General features: G+C 42.0%; 1 pseudogene; it reads right to left on the reverse strand.

Annotated features, from left to right (window-relative positions):
• Positions 1 to 610: 610 nt before the first annotated feature.
• On the reverse strand, positions 611 to 2,551 carry LOC128052188 (tubulin alpha-1A chain-like; annotated as a pseudogene).
• Between the last annotated feature and the right edge of the window lie 21,815 nt (positions 2,552 to 24,366).

Raw genomic sequence — 24,366 nt, forward strand, 5'->3', positions numbered from 1 at the left:
TGTGGTTTCCTCTCAGGCCCTTTTCCTTGGCTTGCAGATAGATGGCTGCCTTCTCCCTGCCTCTTACCATGGTCTTTTCTCTGTGTGAACCTCCTTGATGTCTGCATGTGTTAAAATTTCCTCTTATTATAAAGACACTAGTCAGATTGGGTTAGGGCCCTCCTTAATGGCCTTTTAAAAAATTAAGTGTTACTTTAAATATTTTATTTCTAAATATAGTCACATTCTGATACACTGGTGGGAGGTTAGGACTTCAATACATAAACTTTCGGAGGTGGGGGTCGGTCACAGTTCAGCCCATGTTATGGGTAAATATTTTGCCTTGGGTATTGTAATAATGACAGTAGATTTAAGTTTTCTGTATAGCTTCATAGCTTCTTCATTTTGTTTGCATTATTTTTCATTTAAGACAGGAAACATTTTATCCAAACCCATCAGAGAAAAAATGGATAACTTGGGTCTGTAACAAAGTATAATTTTTTAAAGCATAGGTCAATAATTGTATATGAGGATATACACTGCTACATGCAAATTAACTGATTGGACCACAGCTTTTCCACATTTAAAACAGAATCAACTTCCCTGTAAAAGCAATACCTGTGTGTCATTTTTAACTTGAGTATTTCTCTCCTTTTTCTTCTCCCTCTCCTTCAACAGAATCCACATCAATCTCCATATAACCCTTCTCAAGGGCAGCCATGTCCACACAGGCCTCAGAAAACTCTCTCTCCTGCATGCCCTCACCCATGTACCAGTGAACAAAGGCACGCTTGGCAGGCATCAGGTCAAACTTGTGGTCCAGGTGAGCTCAGGCCTCAGCGATGGCTGTGGTGTTGCTCAGCATGCACACAGCTCACTGTCCTTTGGCCAGGTGTCTGCCAGGTGTCACAGTGTGAGGCTGGTAGCTAATGTCCACTCTGAAACCAGTGAGGCACCATTCCAAGAACTGGATGGTCTTGATGGTGACAGTGGCAGTACTGACGTCTTTGGGAACCAGATTGCCATAGTACAACAGGCAGCGGGCTATGCAATTACCATGGTGAGGGTCACATTTCACCATCTAGTTAGCTGGCTCAAAGCAAGCACTGGTGACCTCTGCTACAGAGAGCCTTTCATGGTGGGCTTTCTCAGCAGAAATGACAGGGGCATATGTGGCTGGGGAAGTGGATGCATGGATAGGGCACCAGGTTGGTCTGGAATTCTGTCAGATCAACATTCGGGGTTCTAGGACTTCCCTGGAGGTCCAGTGGTCAAGACTCAGTGCTTCCATGACAGCGGGCATGGGTTCCATCCCTGATCAGGGAATTAAGATTACAGTACAAAAGTGGCCAAAATAAAAACAAACAAACAAACAAACAAACGCCAAACATTCAGGGTTCCATCATACCTTAGGGAAGCAGTTATGGAGGACAAACTTGACCTATCAATCTGTTCAGGTTAGTACATGTTGGTTACTCAATATCAAGGTTTCTAAGACAGATGTCATAGGTGCCCTCATTGTCTACCATGAAACCACAATCAGAGTGCTCTAGGGGGTGTCGGTGGTGATGATGGAGTTGTAGGGCTCAACTACAGCTATGGAAACCTGGGGTCACTGAGTAAATGGAGAACTGCAGCTTGGACTTCTTGCCACAATCAGCAGATATTCCATTAGCAAAGAAGTGAACCTAGAACCAGTTCTCCCACCAAAGTGGTGGAGAACCAAGAAGCCTTGAAGACCTGTGACTAGTCAGTCAGTTTCTGAATTTGGTCCATGATGAGGTTAGTGATCCCCTTGCCAGTCAGTTCAGTTCAGTTGCTCAGTCGTGTCTGAGTCTTTGTGACTCCATAGACTGTAGCACATTAGGCCTCCCTGTCCATCACCAACTCTTGGAGCTTGCTCAAACTCATGTCCATCGAGTCGGTGATGCCATCCAACCATCTTGTCCTTTGTCGTCCCCTTCTCCTCCTACCATCAATCATTCCCAGCATCAGGGTCTTTTCCAATGAGTCAGTTCTTCACATCAGGTGGCCAAAGTATTGGAGTTTCAGCTTCAGCAGCAGTCCTTCCAATGAATATTCAGGACTGATTTCCTTTAGGATTGACTGGTTTGATCTCCTTGCAGTCCAAGGGACGCTCATGAGTCTTCTCCAACACCACGGTTCAAAAGCATCAGTTCTTAGGCCCTCAGTTTTCTTTACGGTCGAACTGTCACCTTGCCAGTGGTGCACTGAAAAAATGTTGGGCATATTTACAGGCAACATCTTCCTTGTCTGTGATGAGCTGCTCAAGGTAGAAGAGCTGGCGGTACATTACTGTGCGAACTTCATCCATGACTGTGAGTTCCAGGTCTGCAAAACTGCCCTAGGCACAAGCCTCCCAGCACTTGTCTCTTTGAAGAAGATGATGAAGGAGTCATCTCCTGCCCCAGTGGTCTTGTCACTTGGCATCTGGCCATCCGACTGGGAGCCATGTTCCAGGCAGTAGTGCTCCCAGCCAACAAAGCTCCCAGCCAGCAATGCTGATCTGGACACCATCCTGGCCAGCATGGATGAAGATGCACTGATACATAGTTGCTGTTTTATGGCTGCCCAGCTAGATGGCAGAGAGGAGAAAAGGAGGTTGTTGCTTCTTACAGAGCAACTCTGAGGCAGTAGATGTAAGAGATATGGCTTTGTATTCTTGAAGGGACTCAGAATCACTCTTTCCCTCCTCCACTGGAAAAAGGGAGGGACATCGTCTTTTCTGGAACGTGTCATAGGTAATGCAGTATTACTTAGTCTTTTTACTGCCCCACCATGTAGACATATAAGAGAGATATTACATAGCCACAACAAATGAATGGCTTGCTAAGAGTTGAATTGTGAAGTCCCTTACTTAAAAGCTGTATGACTTTATCCAAATTAAGGATATTGTCTAAGCCACTTTAAAACAGAAATCACTATAATACCATGGCTTAAGAAGAGAGAAGTTTTTTTTTCTCTCCTGTATCAGCTAACAGTGAAGTAATACACAGAGTGGGATGGGCAGATCAGTCCGTCCTTAAACGATGGCTTCTATCTCGGGGTCCATCATGGCTGTTGCAGCTCTTGCCATCACATCTTCATCTCAGCCATCAGGAACAGAAAAAGGAGAAAGAAAAGCTTACCTGTATTTCTTTTAATGTCTAGGCTTGGCATATAAGTTCACTTGTATCCCATTCGTAAGCAAGTCATATATACTCATTTAGTTGCAAAGATGGTGGAAAAATGCAACCTATAACAAAGTGGCCATGGGTGCAGCTAAAACATGGGATTTTATTAATAAAGCAATAGAAGAATAATGAATATTGTTTTATGTCTTGGGTCCTGCAAAAGTGGAGCCTAAGTAAGGACTTGGATATAGCTAGTTCAAGTGCATTTACCTGGGAACTGGTGCTATTGATCCCAGGAAACAGAGTGAGGAAGTATGAAGAGTAAGACAAGGAAAAGAGAAAGCCAATAAAGGGTATGATACCCAGATAGAAACCACTGTGGCAACATGAGACTCATTTACTTTGAGGATTATCTGTTGAACCACATAGAATGTGGCTCAGCAGTCCATGGGGTCACATAGAGGCGAATATGACTTAGCGACGGAACAACAGAATTGTTCAGTGAAGGATGGGGAGGCTGGGGTATTTATCCACTGACTGCCACCCCTCATTATTTATTAATTCTCCTGTACTTCCAGGCTATAGCCCTGCTTAGACGGTATAAGACTGAAGCCAGAGCATTGCAATATTCATGCAACCATTCACAAGTGAGTGAAGTCGCTCAGTCGTGTCCGACTCTTTGTGACCCCGTGGACTGTAGCCTACCAGGCTCCTCCCTCCATGGGATTCTCCAGGCAAGAGTACTGGAGTGGGTTGCCATTTCCTTCTCCAGAGGATCTTCTCAACCCAGGGATCGAACCCAGGTCTCCCTCATTCCAGGCAGATGCTTTAACCTCTGAGCCTTGAAGAAGGGCATAACAACCCACTCCAGGATTCTTGCCTGGAGAATCCCCATAGACAGAGGAGCCTGGCTGGCTACAGTCCATGGGGTTGCAAAGAGTTGGACATGACTGAGCAACTTTCACTCAAGAGGTTTACTTCTATTTAGGAGCAAACACTTAAGATGCCCTGGGCCACATGTCAAATGGTATCTTCAAGGTATCTTCCCAACCCAGGGATAGAACTCAGGTGTCCCGCATTGCAAGTGGATTCTTTACCATCTGAGTCACCAGGGAAACTTCTTGACCTTTGTCCTAAATATGTCAGTGATGGATAACTGGGAAGGAGAGAGAAACAAAGTTCTCTCAGGTTATTTAAGGAGGAAAAAACATGGTTTGATCTCTTAGAGATAAGGAAATGACAGCACAAACCTAGATGGCTGGGGAGGAGATTTTGTGCTGGGAAACTGTGGGAGCTAACTAAAGTGCTAGTACGAGTTATTTGTTGCTAGTCCTGGAGGACCTTGAATATCATCCTGGAAAGTTTAAACTGGATATAGTAGACAAGTATATAGATTTTGAATTTCTAAAAATAAATACTTCTGTAGTGTGTGGATTTGTTGGGAGAGCCTAGAGGTAGAAGACCAGTTTTGAGATGGTTACAGTGATCTAAGCATGAGATGATGAAAGCTGCAACTAAGGTGAGGCTAGTGTGGAGAACCAGGAAGAAAGTTTCCAATTAAAAAAAAAGTAGAGGAGGATACAATGGGAAAGGGTAACAGGGTCAAAGAAGGTAAAAGTAAAAAAGTGGAATGACACAGGGGGAATAAGGGATGGAGACTGGTGTGGGGGACAATGACTACATTGTTTCCATGAAGCTTACATTAAAACGTGAAGAATTAACATGTAAAAATTGAAGTAATATAAAATTTTCTAACTAGAAAATATCCCTGGACAATCACAGGAACAAGTAAGAGTATGGTGGCAAATCAGATCATCATGAAGTGTTAACCAGTATCAGGATTACCAAAGTTAAATTTTGACATTTTGCACCACGTAGGCTTTAGAGTTGATCATTAACTCTTCAGTTTGCTTTCAAGTCTCTTTACTTGATCCAAATCATTCTAGTTCAGGATAAGTATAAGACTTAAATACAGAAAATTGTAAGTAGTATTTTAATCTAAATTATCCACATCTAATTCCTTCCTGAAAATGCAATATACACAAAATATTTATGCTACTATTTGGTTTTCAAAGCACCCAAAGTAGGAAAAGTTATCATTATTAAATGATCAAAACACTTCCTATTTCTTATCAAAGAAAATAAAAGCCTTATTACATTTTAACACATTATTGACCAGGGAATTCTGCAGAAGCTAACACCTATGGCGTTAATACATCTCTGATCAATAATGTGTTAAAATACTGAAAACAATACATTTTAGGCCAAACTGCATGTGACCAATTGCTCCATTTAACCATTTTAGGACAAAACCTTTAAAAAATAATTTAAAAGTTACTGATAAATTGTAAGAAAATTACAAAAAACTCTTGAATATCTTTTATCCAGATTTGCTATTTGTCACATTTACCTTATCACTCAGAGTCTCTTGGATTGCAAGGAGATCAAACCAGTCAATCCTATAGGAAATCAGTCCTGAATATTCATTGGAAGGAATGATGTTGAAGCTGAAACTCCAATACTTTGGCCACTTTATGTGAAGAGCTGACTCATTGGAAAAGACCCTGGTGCTGGGAAAGATTGAAGGCAGAAGGAGAAGGAGACAACAGAGAATGAGATGCTTGGATGACATTACCGACTTGATGGACTTGAGTTTGAGCAAGCTCCAGGAGTTGGTGATGGACAAGAAAGCCTGGCATGCTGCAGTTCATGGGGTCACAAAGAGTTGGATATGACTGAGCAACATTTATAATATATATTACTATTAATTTTTCCATAAATAATAGAAGTTAGTTATAGATATCATATCCTTTTATTTCTGAACATTTCAATATGTGTTTCTTAATAAGGACATTTCCTCACATAACCACAGTCCAATGATCACATTCAAGAAGTTTAGTACTATGACCCAATATACTGTCAATATTCAAATTCTGCCAATTATTCAATAATTAGAAACTTGTATGCAGGACAGGAAGCAACAGTTAGAACTGGATGTGGAAAAATAGACTGGTCCCAAATAGGAAAAGGAGTACATCAAGGCTCTATATTGTCACCCTGCTTATTTAACTTATATTCAGAGTACATCACGAGAAACACTGGGCTGGAGGAAGCACAAGCTGGAATCAAGATTGTCGGGAGAAATATCAATAACCTCAGATATGCAGATGACACCACCCTTATGGCAGAAAGTGAAGAAGAGATAAAGAGCCTCGATGAAAGTGAAAGAGGAGAATGAAAAAGTTGGCTTAAAGCTCAACATTCAGAAAATGAAGATCATGGCATCTGGTCCCATCACTTCATGGCAAATAGATGGGGAAACAGTGGCTGACTTTATTTTCTTGTGCTCCAAAATCACTGCAGATGGTAACTGCAGTCATGAAATTAAAAGACGTTTACTCCTTGGAAGGAAAGTTATGACCAACCTAGATAGCATATTCAAAAGCAGAGACATTATTACTTTGCCAACAAAGGTCCATCTAGTCAAGGCTATGGTTTTTCCAGTAGTCATGTATGGATGTGAGAGTTGAACTATAAAGAAAGCTGAGTGCTGAAGAATTGATGCTTTTGAACTGTGGTGTTGGAGAAGACTCTTGGGAGTCCCTTGGACTGCAAGGAGATCCAACCAGTCCATCCTAAAGGAGATCAGTCCTGGGTGTTTATTGGTAGGAATGATGTTGAAGCTGAAACTCTAATACTTTGGCCACTTGATGTGAAGAGCTGACTCATTTGAAAAGACCCTGATGCTTGGAAAGATTGAGGGCAGGAGGAGAAGGGGATGACAGAGGGTGAGATGGTTGGATGGCATCACCGACTCAATGGACATGGGTGTGGGTGAACTCTGGGAGTTGGTGATGGACAGGGAGGCCCAGCTTGCTGCGGTTCATGGGGTCACAAAGAGTCGGACATGACTGAGTGACTGAACTGAACTGATTCAATAATGTTCTTTAAAGCATCCTCCCTTGCCTTCAATATCCAATATAGGACCATACATTGCATTTAATTGTCATATCTCTTTTAGTCTCTGTATTACTTATCTATTACTGCATATGTCTTACTCCAAAATTTAAACTTAAAATAATAAATATCAACTGTATATGAATCTTATATCCTGCAACTTTACTGACTTCAGTTCAGTTCAGTTGCTCAGTTGTGTCTGACTCTTTGCGACCCCATGAATCACAGCACTCCAGGCCTCCCTTTCCATCACCAACTCCCAGAGTTCACTCAGACTCATGTCCATTGAGTCAGTGATGCCATCCAGCCATCTCATCCTCTGTCATCCCCTTTTCCTCCTGCCCTCAATCCCTCCCAGCATCAGAGTCTTTTCCAATGAGTCAACTCTTCCCATGAGGTGGCCAAAGTACTGGAATTTCAGCTTCAGCATCATTCCCTCCAAAGAAATCCCAGGGCTGATCTCCTTCAGAATGGACTGGTTGGATCTCCTTGCAGTTCAAGGGACTCTCAAGAGTCTTCTCCAACATCACAGTTCAAAAGCATCAATTCTTCGGTGCTCAGCTTTCTTCACAGTCCAAATCTCACATCCACACATGACCACTGGAAAAACCATTAGTTCTAATAGTTTTTTTGGTGGATACTTTAGGGTTTTCTACATATAATGTCAGGTCATCTACAAATGAATTGTAGGTCCCTGGCGGCTCAGACAGTAAGGAATCTGCCTGCAATGCAGGAGACTTGGGTTTGATCCCTTGGTTGGGACGATCCCCTGGAGAAGGGAATGGCAACCCACTACAGTATTCTTGCCTGGGAAATTCTATGGACAGAGGAACCTGGCAGGCTACAATCTATGGGGTTACAAAGAGTCGGACACAATTGAGGGACTCACTCTCTCGCTTTCACTTTCATCTCCAAATAGAAACAGTTTTACTTCCTCTTTTCCAGTTTGGATGCTTTTATTTCTTTTTCTGGTCTGATTGCTATGGGTAGGACTTTCAATACTGTGTTAAATGGAAGTGTCAAAATTGGGCATCCTTGTCTTGCTCTTGAGTTTAGAGGAAAAGCTTTCAACTTTTCATCATCACGTGTGGTGTTAACTGTAGGTTTCTCATATATGGCCTTATTATGTTGAGATATATTCCCTCTCTAGGACTTTCAATGACTGTTTATGTCATAAGTGGATGTTGAATTTTGTCAAATGCCTTTTCTGAATCTTTTGAGATGATCATGGTTCAGAGAGTAAAGAATCTTCCTGCAGTGTATAAAACTCAGTTTTGATCCCTGGGTCAGGAAGATCCCCAGGAGAAGGGAACAGCTACCCACTTCAGTATTCTTGCCTGGAGAATTCCGTGGACAGAGGATCCTGGCAGGCTACAGTCCGTGGGGTCACAAAGAGCTGGACATGTCTGAGTGAGATGATCATGTGATTTTTATCCATCCTTTTGTTAATATGGTGTGTTCCGTTGATTGATTTGCAGATATTGCATCCCTAGAATAAATCCCACTTGATCAAGGAGTGTGATCATTTTTATGTACTGTTGAATTCAGTTTGCTGATAGTTTGCTGATTATTTTTGCATTTAGATTCCCCAGAGATGTTGGCCTGTGATTTTCTTTCAAATAGTATCTTTGTCTGGTTTTGGTATTAGGGTAATATGACATCAAATAATAAATTTGGGAGTGTTCCCTCCTTTTCAGTTTTTTGGAATAGTTTGAGAAGGATAGGCATTAGTTCTTCTTTATATGTTTGATAGAATTGCCCTGTGAAGCTGTCCAGTCTTGTCTTGTACTTTTGTTTGCTTGGAGTTTTTTGACTACTAATTCTTTTTTTTTTTTTTTAAACTGAGCTGTGTGGCACATGGGAGCTTAGTTCCCTGACCAGGGATTGAAATTGTGTCCCCTGTATTGCAGGGTAGATTCTTAACCTCTGTACCATCAAGGGAAGTCCCCAAAAGCAGTTAGTTTTTTAACCAATAAACATTGTACTAGTTTAGAGTTTCTTAAATTGTTTTGGTTCATGGTACCATTAGTGTCTCAATAATTTTTTCCCACAACCTACCTGGGCCAAAAGAAATACCTAACAGTTCCATTTGTTAAATTGTTAGGTTTAAACACCTTAGTAAGTTTTCATGTTTTAACAGCCAAGTAGCCATTTATAAAGCATGAAAGTGAAAGTGAAAGTCACTCAGTCATTCTTTGTGACCCTATGGACTGGGGCCTGCCAGGCTCCTCTGTCCATGGAATTCTCTAGGCAAGAATACTGAAGTGGGTTGCCATTCCCTTCTCCAGGGGATCTTCCCAACCCAGGGATTGAATGCAGGGCTCCTGCATTGCAGGTGGATTCTTTTTTTTTTTTTTTTTTAATTTTTTTTCTTTAAATTTTTATTTATACTTTATTTTACTTTACAATACTGTATTGGTTTTGCCATACATTGACTTGAATCCACCACGGGTGTACATGCGATCCCAAACATGAACCCCCCTCCCACCTCCCTCCCCATAACATCTCTCTGGGTCATCACCGTGCACCAGTCCCAAGCATGCTGTGTCCTGCGTCGGACATAGACTGGCGATTCAATTCTTACATGATAGTATACATGTTTCAATGCCATTCTCCCAAATCATCCCACCCTCTCCCTCTCCCTCTGAGTCCAAAAGTCCGTTATACACATCTGTGTCTTTTTTGTTGTCTTGCATACAGGGTCATCATTGCCATCTTTCTAAATTCCATATATATGTGTTAGTATACTGTATTGGTGTTTTTCTTTCTGGCTTACTTCACTCTGTATAATAGGCTCCAGTTTCATCCATCTCATCAGAACTGATTCAAATGTATTCTTTTTAACAGCTGAGTAATACTCCATTGTGTATATGTACCACAGCTTTCTTATCCATTCATCTGCTGATGGACATCTAGGTTGTTTCCATGTCCTGGCTACTATAAACAGTGCTGTGATGAACATTGGAGTACATGTGTCTCTTTCAATTCTGGTTTCCTCGGTGTGTATGCCCAGCAGTGGGATAGCTGGGTCATAAGGCAGTTCTATTTGCCATTTTTTAAGGAATCTCCACACTGTTCTCCATAGTGGCTGTACTAGTTTGCATTCCCACCAACAGTGTAGGAGGGTTCCCTTTTCTCGACACCCTCTCCTTTTCTCCACACCCTCTCCAGGTGGATTCTTTACCATTTATTTGAGCCACCAGGGAAGCCCTTTATAAAACATATATATATACCTAAAGAAAAAGTGTTTAGTTTCATTTTGAATAGACACAGTTACTAACAGGATGTGTATACCTACCGGGCACAGTCCAACTTCGCTAACCTTGGAATGTTTGGGCACTGCACTCTCATTTCCTGTTACCCATTGATTTTCACGTGGTCCTTGCTTTTTATTGCAGCAATCATGGAAAGCCCAGCTTTGCAAAGAAAGAAATGTCTTTGAAAGGAGTGTAGCATGATCTAATGAGAATGTGAATCACTTCAAGGGTAGTAGTACCTGACAGATTCTGCTGTGCTGTCCCTGAAAATTTAAAATATCTTGTTGGGTCCCCTAGATTACCTCAGGTCCTAGTTTGGGAACTACAGTACTAGCTGATGGAAGATTAAAAGAGAAATAAGGAGACCAATTATACTACTGCATGTAGAAACGTGGTCAAGTAGGTAGGTATTCCATAAGGTAGAGTACCACAATCAAGATGCAGTGGACATTTTTTTGTTTTTGTGTTTGATCTGTTTGGTTTTGGTATCTGAAGCCCTGATCTGTGGTTGTCTTTTTGCTGAACCGGTTCTGTGGTATGATTTTGGCTGTGGTTTCAGTGATATAGCCTCTCACCGCCTTTTTTCTCATTCTGCACATAGATGTCTAGTCTTCCTGAGAATGTGGGAAACCTGATATTCTTCCAGTAAATTTCTTTCTCTGTTTGTCAGCCCAACTACTCAAAGTTGGGACAAATAAAAAGGAATGTGACCCAAGATTTCCAGTACTGGAAGAGAGGCAAGATTATAGAGGGGATATTGCACTGATGTCGCCAGACAGAAGGCACATCTCATTACTTCCTCTCCTTGCTTTCTGATGAGATCAGAGGTCTGTGATAAATGTTAGGCAGATGAGAGGATGAATTTTAGGTAGAGTTATCGAAGTAGGGGAAATAAAAATGCACAAGATTTGCTTAGATGATAGATGCTTTTGGTAAACTCAAAAGTCATTAAATTTATGTTTCTCACTAGCAAATATTCCAGAAGGCCAGATCTAGAGGTGTGTATTAGGAAACTAAATATCTGGCTCAGAAAGCAAAGGGGAAGGAAAGCAGTGTCTACCTGCATCAACCCATGAAGCAGGCGAATGAGTGAAACTCAGAAAGGCCTCTTTGAAGGAGGAAATGAACAACATCAGGAAATGGAATCCTAGAAGCATGTCATGAAGAAAACGTTGTAGCAGAAAGAATTGCTCTACTGTTTTGAGTTAATGTAAGTTCCTCAAGTTAACATTACTTTGCCAACAAAGGTCCATTTAGTCAAAGCTATGGTTTTTTTCGAGTGATCATGAGAGTTGGACTGTGAAGAAAGCTGAGCACCGAAGAATTGATGCTTTTGAACTGTGGTGTTGGAGAAGACTCTTGAGAGTCCCTTGGACTGCAAGGAGATCCAACCAGTCCATTTTAAAGGAGATCAGCCCTGGGTGTTCCTTGGAAGGAATGATGCTAAAGCTGAAACTCCAGTACTTTGGCCACCTCATGGGAAGAGTTGACTCATTGGAAAAGACTCTGATGCTGGGAGGGATTGGGGGCAGGAGGAGAAGGGGACAACAGAGGATGAGATGGCTGGATGGCATCACTGACTCGATGGACATGAGTTTGAGTGAACTCCGGGAGTTGGTGATGGACAGAGAGGCCTGGTGTGCTGCAATTCATGGGGTGGCAAAGAGTTGGACACGAATGAGTGACTGAACTGAACTGAAGTTCCTCAAGATGAAAAAGCAGGTTTGGAGATACACCAAGCAGAAGACATTAGCCTTTCCTTGTTTCAATAAAATAGAATAGGACATGAGTTTTTAGTGTATGAACTCTCAGTGAAATAGATGAAATCCATAGTTTTGAAGTTGACAGGTTTTTCTGGCTTCCATGAAATGAAGCAGTTTCTGACGTGATTCATTTTGTCCTTGGTAAGTGAAATCATGATGTCATGTATACATGCCATTGTTAGGTACACACAGGCTCATGAGATTTCCATGCTCATAGGAAAGCTATGTGGTGGGAGTAGTTGGCACAAGAGCCTTTCAAATAGTAAGCAACATTATAATTTATGTTACTTATTCAAGAATAATGACTGATTAGAACAATGCTCTTAAAGGCACATGATTGACCTTAATGTGAAATATCACATCATTTCTCAAAACTCAGTTTAAAACCAATTGCCTAAGTTGTTTTATTTATGCTTTAGGGTTCTAACCTATCCACCCATCTTGTTGACCTATATGATGTTGTTGTTTAGTTGCCAAGCTGTGCCCTACTGTTTTGAGATCCCATGGATTGTAGCCCACCAGGTTCCTCTGTCCATGGGATTTCCCAGGCCAAGAATATTGGAGTGGGTAGCCATTTCCTTCTCTAGGGGAGCTTCCTGACCCAGGGATTGAACCCATGTCTCCTTCATCTCCTGTATTGGCAGGCAGATTCTGGTATGCTTTATGTAAACTGTGTCATCTGTGTTCTTATAAATCAAGTTCTTGTATACCAACTCTTTCTCTCCACCATGGATAGAAGCTAGTTTTATCCAGAAAAGAAAACTCTTACCCTGTTGCAATACCAGTGGAGTATCATGCTTTTCTACTGTTGAAATTGTGCATTATGAGATAATCGGGTGTGAATTTGGATTAAGATTCAATTACTGGGCCCATTTTTTCTTTCAGAATGATCAAAGACAGAGAAAGAAACCAACAGGTTGAGAAAGAAGCCCTGTAAATTAAGAGAAGTTGTCTGATAAGAGATGAATACTGATGCCATGAGTCAGCCAAGACACATGAGTCTTCCTTTGGGTACTTGGCATAAAACATTTCAGGGAAACATTCTTATTCCTTTAGCAAATAAACATGGGCAGAACTTCCTCACAATTGGTAGTAATCTGCATTTCCAGTATTTTATCCTACCATTTCTTCCTACGTAGTCTAAACAACCACCTTATGACGTTCCTCATGGTTTGCTTTCCATGCCAGGACCTTTTGTGACTGCTCTTTGCTCCTGCAATGTTTCTTTAATAATACCCTTAATCTTCTTCCTCTTTGCAAGATGCTTAGTCTATTCAGTCATGTCTGACTCTTTTACAATCCTATGCACTATAGCCCTCCAGGTTCCTCTATCCATGGGATTCTCCAGGCAAAAATACTGGAGTGGGTTGCCATGCCCTCCTCCAGGGGATCTTCCCAACCTAGCGACTGAACCCATGTCTTCTGCATTTCCTGCATTGCAGGTGGATTCTTTACCCACTGAGAAACCTGGGAAGCCCTCTTTCTGTTTAGTGTGGAGTTATTTGTTCCAATGGTGCCCCCACAATGCTTGCTCCATAACTCTGTAAAGGCATATAATTAACCACTTAGGTGTGTCTGACTCTTTGCGACCCTGCGGACTGTAGCCTGCCAGGCTCCTCTGTCCATGGGATTCTCCAGGCAAGGAGACTGGAGTGGGTTGCCATTCTCTTCTCCAGGGCATCTTCCCAATCCAGGGATTGAACCCAGGTCTCCTACATTACAGGTAGATTCTTTGCCATCTGAGTCACCAGGGAAGCCCCTGTAAAGGCATAGGGTCAGCTTTATTGTGCTGTTTCTGTTTGTGTTGTACCTTCATAGGCAGAGTCTATTGCTTAGTCATCTTTGTTCTTGCCATATTACAGGCACACTCAAAATGTCAAATTGCAGCCTATATATTCGTGTATAAATGGCCATACTAATTGTTTAGAATATTTTAAGCTTAAAATTCTGTGTTTCTTTTGATTTTCATGTTCTTAGTGGTGTCATTTGCTCTGTTGTAAGTGGTCTATGGAGATAGTCACTTAAATTCACTGAATGCTTTGTCATCTATTAAAAGTTGGGTTTTTCTACATGACTGCTAACATGTCTTACACCCTGTTTTTTTAAAATTATTTTGTTTACTTGGGTGCATCAGGTCTTAGATGTGTCGTGTGGTATCTAGATCCCTGAAAAGGGGATGAACATGGTTCCCTTGCATTGGAAATGCTGGGTCTTAGCCACTGGACCACCAGGGAAGTCTCCTAAGATGTCTCATATCCTTAGTTTGTAATCAGGCCTTTCAGGGTGATTCTGGATGAATTACTTAGTCTCCTTATGACATGAAGAAAACACTTCCAAATTCAGAAGGTGGTTGTGAGTATCAAATGGGACAACATCAGGAATGCATGTCGATTGGTTCAGTAAATGTTTACTGAGCAACTATGTAGGTGCCAGGAACTGTGTTAGGCACTAGAGATAACTAAGATACAGTCTCAAGTCTGGGACAAGTTACAGTCTAGAAGCTTTGTCTCATACATAATATGGATTCAGTAACTGCTTGCTTCCTTCTTCCTTTTTCTCCCTGGCCTATCAGATGTTTCATGCTGGTATTTGGACTGGAATGGGGAGACAGCTTTACATTTTGCATTTACTTGTCACATGATCTTTAAATACAGTAACGGACCTTACTTCAAGAGGTAAAGCTAAAGTACAAGTCATTTCTTAATAGCTAAAGGGATGATGTCATTTGGAAAGAACAAGGTCAGATAAGAGCAGCCCTCCATCAGATGGGAGTTGTGTGCTCTTGGAAGAAGAATGTGTGGGAGTGACTGGCTCCATGCTGTATCAGCCTGAGAAGAGCATTCAAGATTTTCTTATAAAGAAAAAAAATCATTTCTGTTTCATTAACAAAGCAAACCCAGTGCCTAATTTTCCTAAAGCATCAGTTTTATACTTGTGTTACACACCATAAAACAGTTGCTTAAGAAGTTTATGCTGGTATTTTCAAAGCAAGCCATCCAGTGCACTTGGCCTCCAGGAAAGCTGTCCACACTATTTAAACATGTACACTGGCCAATCAGTTTTGACACATCCATCCTGCCCTACTGGTCTGCCTCACTTCACTTCATTTACCATCTTGTCTCTGCGTCAGTTATTTAAATGTACGTCAAGTTGTGGCTGCATGATGGGGGATTCCATACTGCAGAAGCAATCCAGCGATTTATCCACAAAGATGTACTTAACTATGTAAAATTTTTAATATACTGAGATAAGAAAATCAGAAAATGCTGAACTTCTCTTTTAAAGCATCAACTTGTTCATTGTGGAGTTTGGCTAAGTATTAATATAGTGAGTTATACCGATAACATATGATGCACAATTAACTCTCAAAGTAGGGGAAGGAATTCTTGGTAGAAGAATCTTTGAAAGCATAGAGTTAAAAAGGAGTGTTCAAGGATGTCACAAATGGATTAGTAGTAGGAATGTAAAGTGGGCAGTGAAGCTGGTACCACTGATTGTGCATGCTCACTCTGTTCTGTCCGACTCTTTGTGACCCCATGATCTATAGCCAGCCAGGCTCCACTGTCCTTGGGATTTTCCCAGCAAGGATATTGGAGTGGGTTGCCATTTCCTCTTCCAGGAGAGCTTCCCTCATCTAGGGACTGAACCCATGTCTGCTGCATTTGTAGGCGGATTTTTACCACTGAGCCATCTGGGAATCCCATCATTGACTGTTCAGTTCAGTTCAATTCAGTTCAGTCATTCAGTCATATCCAACTCTTTGTGACCCCATGGACTATAGCACGCCTGGCTTCCCTGTCCATCACCAACTCCTAGAGCCTGCTCAAACTCATGTCCATCAAATCGGTGGTGCCATCCAACCATCTCATCCTCTGTTGTCCCTTTCTCCTCCTGCCTTCAATATTGTAGTTCTTCCCATCAGGTGGCCCAAGTATTAGAGTTTTAGCTTCAGCATCAGTCCTTCCAATACACATTCAGGACTGATTTCTTTTAGGATTTACTCATTTGATCTGCAGTCCAAGGGACTCTCAAGAGTCTTCTCCAATACCACAGTCCAAAAGCATCAATTCTTCCGCACTCAACTTTCTTTGCAGTCCAACTCTCACATCCATATATGACTACTGAAAAAACCATAGCTTTGACTAGACGGACCTTTGGGCAAAGTAATATCTCTGGTTTTTAATATGCTGTCTAAGTTGGTCATAACTTTTCTTCCAGGGAGCAAGCGTCTTTTAAATTCATGGCTGCAGTCACCATCTGCAGTGATTTTGGAGCCCCCCAAAATAAAATCTCTCACTGTTTCCATTGTGTCCCCAACTATTTGTCATGAAGTGATGGGACCAGATGCCATGATCTTCGTTTTCTGAATGTTGAATTTTAAGCCAATTTCTCATTCTCCTCTTTCATTTTCATCAGGAGGCTCTTTAGTTCTTTACTTTCTGCCATAAGTGTGGTATCATCTGCATATCTGAGATTATTGATATTTTTCCCAGCAATCTTGATTCCAGCTTGTGCTTCATCCAGTCCAGCATTTCTCATGATGTATCCTGCATATAAGTTAAACAAGCAGGGTGACAATATATAGCCTTGATATACTCCTTTCCCAATTTGGAACCAGTCTGTTGTTCCATGTCCAGTTCTAACTGTTGCTTCCTGACCTGCATACAGATTTCTCAGGAGGCAGGTCAGGTGGTGTGGTATTCCCATCTCTTTCAGAATTTTCCACAGTTTGTTGTGATCCACACAGTCAAAGGCTTTGGTGTAGTCAATCAAGCGGAATTAGATGTTTTCCTGTAACTTTCTTGCTTTCTCAATGATCTAGCAGATGTTGGCAATTTGATCTCTGGTTTCTTTGCCTTTTCTATATCCATCTTGAACATCTAGAAGTTCATGGTTCATGTACTGTTGAAGCCTGGTTTGAGAATTTTGAACATTATTTCACTAGTGTGTGAGATGAGTGCAACTGTGCGGTAGTTCCATTGGCTGTGCCTGCACGGAAATAGTTCTTCATGTAGTTCTAAGGAGTTGAGACATTGTTTTGTGTGTGGAAACCACTAAATATTTTTAAATAGCAGTGTTAAGTCTTGCATTTCTGTTGATTGTCATTGGTCCGTCTGCCCACCTATCTCTATGCCCAACTTGCCTCTGTGCTGCTATAGCTGTCTGTCAGAACTTTCAGACTTACCGGCCCAAGTACCATTCATGGACTCCAGCTTTAGCAGGTAGGGCTTAGAGCCATAACTTTAGACCAACATGACATTTAGGATGCACAGCTGGAGGAGAATCTCTATAGTCTTAGTGGAAAGAGTGTGATGGCTGTCCTGAAGCCTCAACAAAAAACCACAAGTTTCCTGTGATTTTGTAAGACAAAAGGAAATGTGTTTCATTGCAAATGAAGCACTTTGTAAGGATTCTGTTCCCATGTGAACATTATGCTGTTCTTCTTTTTTTTTTTTGTAGCTGTTCAATGGGGGCATTCAGCATATTAGTTCTCCAACCAGGGCTTGAACCCATGACCCCGCAGTGGAAATGCTGAGTCTTAACCCCTGGACTGCCAGAGTAGTCCCCCATGTGAATCTTATGAATTGACTAACTAGTGTGTTAGTCAATCAAGTGGCACCAATGCAAACCTGATTCTTTGAAAGAAAGCCAAAACTTTGCTTATTCAGATAATTGAATGAGTCTGCTCATTGTTTGCTCCCCATTCTGAACCTACCACTTTAAGCGAAGACGCTGAGGAAATGTCACAGATGCATGTAAGTCAAGGAGGTCATGGTATACTCCCCAGCAGCTGCTCCCATTGGGAAACAGAAATGTCATAAGGAGAGTCAACCTCAGCCCAAGAATAGACATGTCTTGTCTAAAAGAAGCAGTTGTTTTCTTGCTGGTGATGGGTTTACAAGTCATACGTGACTCCATCCTAGTCAATGAGATGCAAGAAGAGATTTCCAGGAAGTGTTCTGAAAGTGCTGGATGAGAAATCAGTCTCTTTATCTCCAGCTGATTGTGAGCAGGGACCACATAGCTAGATTGTACTGGAAACTATCTTGTATGCATATATCTCTCCCTCTTGGACCTCCCTCCCTACTCCTACATCCCACCCCTCTAGGTGATCACAGAGCCCCGAGCTGAGCTTCCTGTGCTATAGAGCAGCTTCCCACAACCTCTCTGTTTTACACATGGTAGTGTATATATGCTAATCCCATTCATCCCACCATCCTCTCCCCCACTGTGTCTACACGTTCACTTGCTACGTCTGCAACTCTATTCCTGCCCTGCAAATAGATGCATCTGTACCATTTTTTTCTAGATTTCACATATATGCATTAAATGTCTGTTTTTCTCTTCGAAGCTATCTTAAGACTTCAAAGTTAAGTTAGGTTAAAGCTCTGAGATGAGAATAAAGACAGAAAGAATCAAGGCCTTGATGTCATGAATGACCCGTTGAGACAACTGCTGCTGAAACCCATTCTACCTCTGGGCTTTTATGGTTTAGTTGCTAAGTTGTATCCGACTCTTGCGACACTATGGACTGTAGCCCGCCAGGCTCCTCTGTCCGTGGGATTCTCCAGGCAAGAATACTGGAGTGGGTTGCCATTTCCTTTTTCAGGATAATCAAAACATTTCTTTAAGCCAAAATACTTTCAACGTTTATTTTTGTCTTCCTTTTCCAGTTGATTGTGTTATGTCACTCCTTTCAGAATCATGCATCTCAGCTCTGTTGCTTTCTCCCCCAGTCATCCCCTGACTCTTAAGTTATTGTTCTATACTTAGGACGCTGACACCTGACTGATGTGTTTTCACTGTCAAAATCCTGCCATCTTCCTGGGTAACTTCAACATCCTCCTATGCTGTGTCCAGCATCCTTACATCAGGGACAGTGGGTCCCTACTGTGATGATTTTCTCCTCCATTCCTCCCCAGCACCGATTTCTGAAATCACGTTACCTTATTTGCTGTTTAACTTTCTGACCATGAAGTTCTGTGCCCATCACTTCTCCCACCTCTCCCACTTCCTCCCTTTCAACTAATTCTGTGTTCTGCCTCATTGTACCCTTCCAGCTCTGGCTTTCTTCCAGGATTCCCATTTGTTCCGTTTCTTCTTAGTTTCACTTTCCTCTCTACACTGGCCCAGAACCTACATTTCCACATCCCTATTTATCATCCTCTATCAGCACCCTGCTTCTCTTCCTCCCTCTGGCCTTCTGCTAATATTTTTAATGGAATCAGTTTTTTGTTTACCTTGTTATAATTTAATAATCATTGACAGTAACAACCCAACTTCCTTTTTTAATGTATTTTTTATAATTTTGTTTATTTATTTTGGGGTGTGCTGGCTTACCATTGCTGTGAGGCTTTTCTCTAGTTGCAGAGAGCAGGAGGGGGTACCCTCTTGTTGTGGAGCACAGACGCTACAGCACAGGTTCAATAGTAGTACACAGGCTTGGTTGCTCCGTGGCATATGGGATCTTCCTGGACTAGGGACTGAACCCATGTCTCCTGGATTGGTAGGTGGATTCTTCACCACTGAGCCACCAGAGAAGCCCTTGCCTTCTGCTGATTTTTAAAAAATAATGCTTAGCTTTTGTGTGATCTGACCATTATTTTTATAGCCAGTAATCCTGGGCAACGTGTGCCTGGAGAAAAAAGTACTTATGCCAAATCCACCTACGTTTGTTATTTTCATCGGGACATTCAGTGCTTTTTTTTTTCCCCCATACTTTTCTCTGATATTGACCATTCAAAACATTTACCTACTCTTTCAACCTCTGTCCATGTTCTCACTCCCTCATTCTTAGCAGATATCCTGACTGCCTGCTTCATATAGAAAATAGAAGCCACCGATTTAATTTTTCTCACATGGTCTCATCTCCAACTTTGCTGCCTCTTTCCCCATCTTTCCAAGTTCTGCTTCTGTTTCAAGGGAAGAGGTGCTGGCCCCATGCCCTTGGTGGAGAAGGACCCTCCCATGGATATTCTTGACCTTACCAAGTTTTGCCAGCTCTGGAGTTTTACCCAAGAATGAGTCAGATCCAAGTGCGTTCTGTGTGTTCGCATCCCCCCAATCTCTGCTCTCTCTGGTCTGTTCTCATGCAACCTGGCACGTGCTGGCTTGGTCCTGGCAAATTCCAAAGCAGCTGTTTCCTGCGACACACTTTACCAGAGCAGGGAGTCCACAAGCTCCCCCATCCTTGCCAGCTGAGGGCAGAGGAGTTAGCGGAGTTGTTGGCTCATAATCAGCTGCTCTAGAAGAGCCTCCAGCAACATGTCTGCCTACTGACCTCTGCTTTTCCTTGATTCTCTGTGACTAAACTCTCACCTCACGCTCCTCAGCGCCCTGATCTCCACTGAGATTAGAATTCCTGGCTGATGTCATGGTTTCGATTGTGTTTTATTGCAAAGCAGCTTTTGTAGTCATCTTAAGCAAACAGCAATCTTGCTAGAAGGATGTTGAAAGTTCCAAGTATCACTGAAATTGAGGGAAAGGTTTGACGAAAGGCCAAGAAGCAGCGCAGCTCTAGAGTCAGAAAGGAAGACAGTACGACAGACCCCAGGCTAAGATGGGTGGCTTCGTGGTCACTATTTCTGTAACTGTGGCTCCAGTGGCAAAGAGACGCAGATTTGATCCCTGGGTTGGGAAGATCCCCTGGAGAAGGAAATGGCAACCCACTCCAGTATTCTTACCTGGAGAATCCCATGAACAGAGGAGCCTGGCGGGCTATGGTCCATAGGGTTGCAAAGAAGCGACTCAGTATGCGCTGTAACTGTGAGCGGCTTCTAACTGTCCTGTTTTCTTTGTGATGCTTATTCACAGTTCAAAGTCTGCACAGGAGCTTTAGATTGTCTGAAACTGAGTTACTGGGTGTGTTGTGACTGCCAGGGCAGGAGTGAAGATGATGGAAGAGAGGAAGGACCAGCTTCCTTCATGTTCCACAGTAGAAGCTGTGGTGCCTCAGCCTCTACACAGCTTCCCTTTTGAACTTCCAGCATCTACGCACATCCTTCTTCCCACATTCACAGTTACGAAAAGGATGCTTCATTCCCGCTCGCTCATGTAATAGCTGTAAATGAACTCCTTTACTCCCTAAACGGACAAGAATCCTGATTTGTTTCACGTGCTTATAAATTTGGTAGTTCGGTTTTTCACTTCATTTACTTGAACAGGGAAATACTGCCATTTTATTTACAACACATGTAGCTCCATTTAAAAATGGAGCTGGTCCAGGAAGATCCCATATGCCATCTCCACTGTCTCTGAAAAGGAGCTTGAGAAATTTAAAACAATTACACTAAATAAGCAGGAGCATATTTACTTGAAAATATGATAAAGCATCTCCAAACTGATTTCCAAACTAATTTTCTTCTTTATATTCCATCTGGCCTTGGAGGGGTTCAGAATATTGAGGTAGTTCTGATTTGCATTTTTCTGATAATGAATGAACCTAGAGCCTGTTATACAGAGTCAAGTAAGTCAGAAAAAGAAAAACAAATGTCATATATTAATGCAGATATATGGAATCTAGAAAAATGGTCCTGCTGAACCTGTTTTCAGGGAGGGAATAGAGACATAGACATAGAGAATGGACGTGTAGACACCTTGGGGGAAGGAGAGGGGGGACGAATGGAGAGAGCAGCACTGAAATATGTACATTACCATGTGTAAAACAGCTTAGTGCTCTGTGATGACCTAGAGGGATGGGGGTGGTATGTATAGCATACACGTTGTTGTACAGCAGAAATCAGCACAATATTGTAAAGCAGTTATCTTCCAGTTTAAAAAAATGTTGAAGGAAGAACATTTTCTCCATTAAACTGTAGAATAACCCAAGGATTAGTACATATCTGTGACTATAAATGATAAGGTACCAGGCCACCAACAAACACACACTTGTTTTCTCAATTTCCTCCACTACTGATTTCTTTTATATATTGACCATTGTCACCCTGCTTATTTAACTTATATGCAGAGTACATCATGAGAAATGCTGGGCTGGAAGAAGCACAAGCTAGAATCAAGATTGCTGGGAGAAATATCAATAACATCAGATATGCAGATGACACCACCCTTATGGCAGAAAGTGAAGAGGAACTCAAAAGCCTCTTGATGAAGGTGAAAGAGGAGAGTGAAAAAGTTGGCTTAAAGCTCAACATTCAGAAAACGAAGATCAAGGCATCTGGTCCCATCACTTCATGGGAAATAGATGGGGAAACAATGGAAACAGTGACAGACTTTATTTTCTTAGCTCCAAAATCACTGCAGATGGTGACTGCATCCATGAAATTAAAAGATGCTTGCTCCTTGGAAGAAAAGTTATGACCAACTTAGACAGCATATTAAAAAGCAGAGACATTACTTTGCCAACAAAGGTCCGTCTAGTCAAAGCTATGGTTTTTTCAGTAGTCATATGTGGATGTGAGAGTTGGACTGCAAAGAAAGTTGAGTGTGGAAGAATTGATGCTTTTGAACTGTGTTGTTGGAGAAGACTCTTGAGAGTCCCTTGGACTGCAAGGAGATCTAACCAGTCCATTCTAAAGGAGATCAGTCCTGGGTGTTCTTTGGAAGGAATGATGCTAAAGCTGAAACTCCAGTACTTTGGCCACCTCATGGGAAGAGTTGACTCATTGGAAAAGACTCTGATGCTGGGAGGGATTGGGGGCAGGAGGAGAAAGGGGCGACAGAGGATGAGATGGCTGGATGGCATCACTGACTCGATGGACATGAGTTTGAGTGAACTCCGGGAGTTGGTGATGGACAGGGAGGCCTGGTGTGCTGCAATTCATGGGGCTGCAAAGAGTCGGACACAACTGAGCAACTGAACTCAACTCAACTGAATCTACTCTTAAATGTGAATTCCAAACATCATAATCATGGTATGAAAACCACAAAGAGTAATATTTCAAAGAAGCATTCTATTTGGTAAACATGAATGCCTGTCCTTTCCCTGCCTCTGTTTTAGCAAAGGAGCTAGGGACCCCTGGAAACATTGGTGAATTGAAGTGGCTCAGTTGTGTCTGACTCTTTGCAACCCCATGGACTGTGGTCTACCAGGCTCCTCCATCCATGGTTTCCAGAGAAGAATACTGGAGTGGGTAGCCATTTCCTTCTCCCGGGGATCTTCCCCACCCAGGGCTTGAACCCAGGTCTCCTGCATTGCAGGCAGACACTTTACCGTCTGAGCCACCAGGGAAGACTTTGTAGAACTAGTTATTTTCTTTACACTCTATCATCAACATTAAATCACATGGGATTAGCTTAGTAGCTTGTTTACTTTTTATTATAGTCTGGAAAACTCAAGTGAAATGCCTTTAATTAAAAGTCACATTTCTCTAGACTGTTCTGACTCTAGGCCCGGACACCCATGAAGATTTACATGTCCTGGGACTTCCTGGGTAGTGGTCCAGTGGTTGAGAATCTGCCTTCCAATGCAGGGGACCAGGTTTGATCCTGGGTCTGGTAACTAAGATCCCACAGGCTGCGGGACAGCTAAACCTGCACATCACAATTAGAGAGCCTGCGTGCCGCAAATACTGAATCCCTGTGCTCAAGAGCCCCTGCTCTGCCACAAAAGAAGTGACGCAATTTCAGAAAGCCTGCACACCACAACAAATACCCAGAACAGCCAAAAAAAAAAAAAGGTTTATACATCCCTACTTGTTGGAATTTCCTCTATCACCTTGGTTGTTATAAATGTTGAAAGAAAAAGCCGAATGTGTGCTCAACAGCACTTATGGGGGGTTTAGGAATTGAAATTGCCTAGTTTATTAATTGTTACTCCCAGGTAGACTGCAGTGGGTATGAAATATTGTTTCCTTAGTCTTCAATGTAGAGAAATAGTGCTCCATAACATTTCATAAATATTCAAGGATTTCCTGATTAGAAAAATCATAAGATCTTATTAGTATATCAATTATTATATGTTAGTATTTCTGTAATTCAAATTGTTTTGTGTCTTATTTATTTGCATTGCTGTGTTTGAGCTGTCACAAATTACCTCCCTTTAGTAGATGCAACAACCTTGGATATAGCTACTCAAATCTCCTGCTGTGAAGCATGTAGTTGGTGGGTAGCCTCAGCTGGCCTCTAAGTCCATCATTGCTTTTCTCCAAAGGCCACACTTTCCACAAGCTGTTCTCTGCTCATGATAGCATGGTAGGGACACTAAGGCAGGTCAATTCCTGCAAAAAGGATTCCTCTGCTGGGCGACTTTGACTTGAGGACTCCCTCTTGGCCTGGCCGAAGCTTCTTAGAATGGTTCTGTGTTCTGAAACTCTAGCT

Source organism: Budorcas taxicolor, chromosome 1, assembly GCF_023091745.1.
Source record: "Budorcas taxicolor isolate Tak-1 chromosome 1, Takin1.1, whole genome shotgun sequence".
Classification (NCBI taxonomy): Eukaryota; Metazoa; Chordata; class Mammalia; order Artiodactyla; family Bovidae; genus Budorcas; species Budorcas taxicolor.